This window comes from Aythya marila, assembly GCF_965140915.1.
Source record: "Aythya marila genome assembly, chromosome: 4".
Classification (NCBI taxonomy): domain Eukaryota; kingdom Metazoa; phylum Chordata; class Aves; order Anseriformes; family Anatidae; genus Aythya; species Aythya marila.
In genome coordinates, this window is record NC_139045.1 from 29,900,073 (window position 1) to 29,906,222 (window position 6,150).

Below are 6,150 nucleotides of genomic sequence, written 5' to 3' on the forward strand. Positions count from 1 at the left end.
GCTGTTTCTGTTCTTCCTCATGAAAAAGATGTAAGAGGTCTCCAAATCCTCATCTGGGCATATCTCACGGAAGCTCAGGAAACAGATATTTTCTTGTGTTTTCAGCTCCAATTATCACACAGACATTTTATGAAGACTCAGAACTGAAAGAGACCATTAAACTTTACGCATCCCTTACTTAAACAGTCCTAACCATGAAGGAACACAAAGTCTGTGCAGCAGACAATGTCTAACATGCAGTATTTAAGGCATAGCTTATAAAGAGAAAATAATATGCAAAACTGTGCTTAAAGCTGCCAAGAGTTTGAATTTCTAGTAAACTCTAATTTTTACCTATAAAGACAAGGAAATTAGACTAAATATGAAAAACAGCAAATAAATTTGCAAGCTTAGTAGGGCACTATATATTTATAGATGTTTACAAAATGTTTATCTTCAGGTAAAAATTAAAGCTAAATCTTCCCACCAAAGGAAAGCAAAAAGAAAAACAAACAATTTTTAAGAAACAGCAGTTCTGTCACAACAATCAGATGCAAAGTAGCAAGGACACAGTCTTCTTGATTTGCTACACTGAGGCACCGTAAACTGTTTTCAGCATTTCCTCACATGACTTTTTCACAGAGAATTAAGTTAACATAGCTGATTTTTTGCCCATAAGAACACAAAAACCTCACAATGTTATCCACTGGTGTTGGTATGAGGTGTCTGTTAGTAGCAAACAGCTGAGTTGTGGCAGCATCTTAAATTGACATGACCCACATTATGAGAAACATGAGTGAAATCTCAGTTAAATGGCGAAATTTATTAATGAAATGGATCAGGTCTGTCTAGATGCCAAAACTTACTTTCTTCAAGTAGATGCAGTGGATGTGGAAAAACTGGCAGTTGCTCAATGAAAGTAATTTAAAACAAAAGGCAAGACATGCTAAAGAATAGCATGGATTGATACCAGAAAAACCACAAGATTTTACATGCATAAATAGATACATGTACATATCCTCCTCTTTGTGAAATTCACTACTACTTCATCAAATGGACTGTTGCTTACTAGGTTAAAATGAATGCATCAGGCACTAAACTACAATAAATGTAACCTGTGGAGAAGAAAAAACAGAAGGTAAGCACATCACTTCTGTGTCTACAAAGTCAGAAAAGTGCAGTAAATGTTTGCAGTGACTAGCCTCTCAAAAGGCAAAAAAATGCAGTGTATGTTGAATAGAACCACAAGTTTCAAGTGCTTAATTTAGTATTTTAAAATACGTTATTGTTCATGTTATAAACATCAAATAATATGAAATACTGCTAACTTCTAAAAATACTCAGACGTATCTTTTTTTACATACAGCTTTACTTATCTAAAAATAGTAGCCTTTGTATGGGTTTATGAACTAAATTTCAACTACTTCACTTAAAAATGCTAGACACAAACATCTGAAACAGAAGTTGAAGACAGGGTTATGCATGCTCTCTGCAAGTATATCCCTGGGGAATTCACAGCAAGCTAACAGCCTAAACTGTTTCCTTTGAGCTTGATGGGCACAGCATGCTTCAAGGAATACATGCCATGACATGGTTTTATACAACAAATTCTAACCTTTCAACTGAGCACAAAGTCGATAGGAAACCACAGAGCCAAGGCACCACTTAATGTGAAACATTACTATCCAGTGATGTATCAGACAGGTCTTCCTCCCAGGTGTCGTCCTGGAGCTTGTGGCGTTCGCATTCCTGAGGCTCCCCCTTGGCTCAGATCAAAGCTCAGGTGTGTAAGTACAGCTGGGCACCAGCTATCGCTTTGCAAACAGTTCTCCTGTTTTGTTAACTAGTGAACACCCTCTCGCTCCCCTTTTCTGCTTTGGCCCTGGGAACAGCACAGTTTGTCTCCCAGTTCTACCCAAAATGTTTTTAGAAGACCCACAGCATGAAAAATACCAGGACAAGGCAAATAACTTGCACTAATGCATCTCTATGTATAATTTATTTCATTATAAGTGCATTGGCTGCTACACAAATAACAAAAACAAAGATCACGAGGAGTTGCTTAACAATCTGAAAATGCTGCAGGGTGGCGTCAGATTGCCCGAATCACTGATACTGGCAGGGCTGCCGTGGGTTCCATCTCCTTTTCTCCTATTTTGCCTGTCAGGTTACACTCTGAGACAGGCCCTTTGGTGCAGTAAGAAGCACCGGTCTTCAGTGCTGAAAGAGAAATTATCTTCTAGGTTTCTAAACAAATATTCTGTGGTAAACTTCAAATGTTTAAGAGCCATCTTTTCAGCTGAAATACAACACTTCACAGTCACTTGCTCCCAGCATTACATATTTAGCTAGAGGAAAGTGGAATCCATCTGTCAAACTGTATTTACAGAATACTGCATTCAACTTCAGCCTTCTATTTGAAAGCAGGGGGTCAAAATAAAAAAAAAGAAAAATAAATAAAAAAAATAATTATTAGCATGCATCATCTGGCTGTCATTTTACTTTCATGGCAGATACAAAACCACTCAGGGATCAGGTCAGAACGTTGAACTGGTATTAAATCAACTTTGAATTCTGGTTGAAAAATAAAATTTTGATGTAGATAAAAAATATAAATATCTATAGAGGTAACAAAATGCTGGTTTTCACTGGCTGCATTTAAAGACATAGGAGTCCACGTATTTAAATTATAGTTTTTCCAGATAATAATAATTTTTACTAAGAATGTGAAGGGATTAAAAAAAAAAAAAAAAAGTGGAAGAAGGGCATTGAGCTCAGGAAAATGAATTGATGATGAATATAGAGAAGGTAATAAACAGATGTGGGAAATCTAAAAAGTTAATGCTGAATTTTCTGGTTCCCAACACCATGCACAAAATAAACAAGTAAATCTTACTTGGAAGCTCCCAGTCTACCTGTATTTTAAAGATTAGCTCACTTTTAAGGATGATCAGAGAAAAATTATTAGAGCAAGTTGAAGTATATGATTAGAAATTATTAAACAGACCCAAACAAGTATGTGAAACTGTAATTTTCTTAAAGATAAAATATGATTCTTCCATCTTGGTCCTACTTTTTTTTTTTTTTCCTTCAGCTACAAATACAAAAAATTAAACAACAACAACAAGGGAACATTCTGGGCCAGTTGTTTTACCGATATGAAAACACACAGCTTTGCTGTTATAAACAGAGCCATGATCATTTGTATCAACTGTAGAATTTTCTCTCATTAAACACTTGCTGTCAGACTGCCGTGTATAAACAGCTCTATAAACAGATCTCTGTTAATCCAGCATTTTAACATGAAAGCACTACCAATGTGACTTCAAACTCAAAACTTCAATAACAAGAAAATCTCAGAAATGAGTGGAATATTTATCCAATATATTCCAAGTGAACATCAGGAGAAAATATTTTGGAATAAATACATATTTAAACCATAAATCCTGATGCATTACCATAAGGGATTTTTCACAGAAAAGAGCTGCAAAGAGGTGTTTTTCTTTTTTTTTTCCTCTTTTTTTTTTTTTTTTTTCTATTGGCAAGACAAATCCAATAGAATATCTGTTAAGAAAGCATTTAATAAAGCTAGTACTTGAGCCTTCAAAAACAAGAATTGTAATTAATGTGTTAGCAATAAGCAATTAAGTTTTCACATCTGATAGCTTTACAATACAGACTGTGGACTGCATCAAATTGCATACATGGTGATTTCTGTGGACAGGAGTGAACTTTTTGGGGAGTTGTTTCAGAAAGCCAACTGGCCCTCTGTAGAAATGGGAAAATTTAAAGGTGTTCCTGCCCTGGTAGATTTAACTGTTCCCTATTGTTTCCCATAATCAAATCATATTCAGTAATCAAATCCTGGGCCCATACCAGACCTGAACATTGAGCATCCATCAAGAAAGTCAGTAAAAATCTGAAGAACCCAAGACACATACTTTCAGGATATTCACAGCACCAAAGAAAACAGGATAGTGCAGAGGTAGCCAAAGCCTAATGCGTTTGGTTATGGTTAAGGGTAAACTAGGTCCCACAGTGATTCAGCTTAAGCACCACTGCTTGCTTATTCCTTGCACAGCTGAGGACAGATTGCAGAGCACAGCTGGTGCAGCAGAGCAGAGCTAGTGCAGGCTGACCAGCAGTTGCATGATGGTCCCTCTGCACTGGCTCTCCAGCAGGTACTGTGACTTGCCCAGCTGCAGAAGGTGACTGGGAGACACCATACTGCTTCTGCAATGTGATGCACCTGAACTCGATGCAACTTCACACAGCTTCATATGCCCCTGTTCTTTTCCCTTACCACCAGAGCTTTGCTCTGTTACAAAAATCTATCTTTGTTTTTCTGATGCTTAGTTTTTATTCACACAATGTATATCTTGCATGTTGCTTTTTAACCTTAGTCCTTACCCTGCTTGCTCCTGTTTCTTCCTTGAAGTTGCTGGAGGGATCTCTGGGGTCTGAAAGACGCATTGTACAATATGGGTCTTACACTTAGAAGCTAGTTCTACCCAGAAAGTAGTAGTGTGAGCATGCTAGTTCACTCTCCAAGCCCAGACACAGTTCCCCTTCCTGAGAGGTTTGGTTGAACATTGTTCCACCATTTTTTCATACTACAGCCTTACTAATTCATTTAACACAAACTAGTGAAAAACATCCTTCATTGAATAGTGTAGACTGTACCTGCAGACTTCAATTGAATGTGGAAGGTGGCCTAGAGGCAGTAAAATAAACAGATGAGCCTTTCTGAGCAATTCCATTGGCATGTCAAGGTGGACTGGTGCTAAAATCACACTCTTTTTATAAACATTGTAATGCATTGTAATTGTTCTAGCAAAATAGTGAGCTTCGTGCATTCTAAGTGTTCATAAGTATGTTGGGAAATAAATGAGAATTTGTCTCTATACAAAAATGACATTATAAACTGAAGTGCCCAGCACCCTTGTTGTTCCTTCAGTCCTGCTTGAACAGATCACAGTCAGTGCTAACACAATTCCAAATGTTGACATAAGAACTCAATACTGACTGGCAAAGAACTGACATATTAAAGTATGCCTGTAAAGCAGAGGAGCCTGAAAACAGTCTTTTGTTTCTGCCAATCCTTTGTTTATTAGCAATTTTCTGGCATAGGGGGTCATTCCAGGAATACAGGAGTTGAAGGGAAGCACATCCAGGGAAATCATAAATGTCCAATTTAATTCAAGTTCTTTCAAAAACATTTGAACAAAGTACTCTTCCTTGTCAGAGTCAATACAGTAACGGTTAGGTAAGTAACAGCCAAGAATGACTTGTCAAGAAGAAATTGAGTCAAACTGACCTGCTTTCTCTGCAATAGCAGGGCTTGTGGGTGGTACACATCATACATCTTGACTGCAGCAGCTATATCAGATGTTACATATAAGCTGGGAGAATGCAATCTAAATAAAATCACCGTAAGAGAAACTGTACTCATGAGAGCAATCAGTTCCTGTCAGAGTCAAAATACGTATTGCTTTAGATTCCAAAAAAAACAGAGAGTACAGGCTAATACCATACAACATTTTCATAAATGATTTAGAATAATTAAGAGATCATGTTTATTAAATTTGTAAATAACAACAGGCTGGAAAATGCTGCAAATTTGTTGAAGGCCAGACTTAACATATGGAGCAAAAGTGGAGAAATGCCTGATGGAGAAAAAAGCCTGTCAGACACCACATTCTGACACTCAGATAGGAATGGTTTGGAGAAAAGGGGGTGAAGCAACACTTCTAAGATAAAATCTGCCAAGTAGTAGACAAGGAGGTGTGGAAAAGAAGGAAGGTGAAATCATGAATGTTATCTAGACATGCTTACAATACCAAGCTGTGTTGGCAAAAAGCATCATACTATCATGTATGGCCATGGACAGCTTGTAAATTAGATGAAAAAAATAATCCTATTGCTGCTGTTCTGGTTTTCTGTAAGACTATAGTCTGAGTGTTGTGTCTGTTTTTTTCTAGGCAGACTGAGTCTACTTAGTGAGTTCAGGAAGAAGTAAAAAGAATGAGGCACCTATTCCAAACAAGTGAGAAGTGCAGAAACTGGACTTTTCTAATACATGGAAGAGAAGACTAAGGGTGGATTCAGACAACATGCTTTGCATGTGTGAAAGCTGTGATGAGTAAGAAAACAAACGGTTCTCCATGTCAG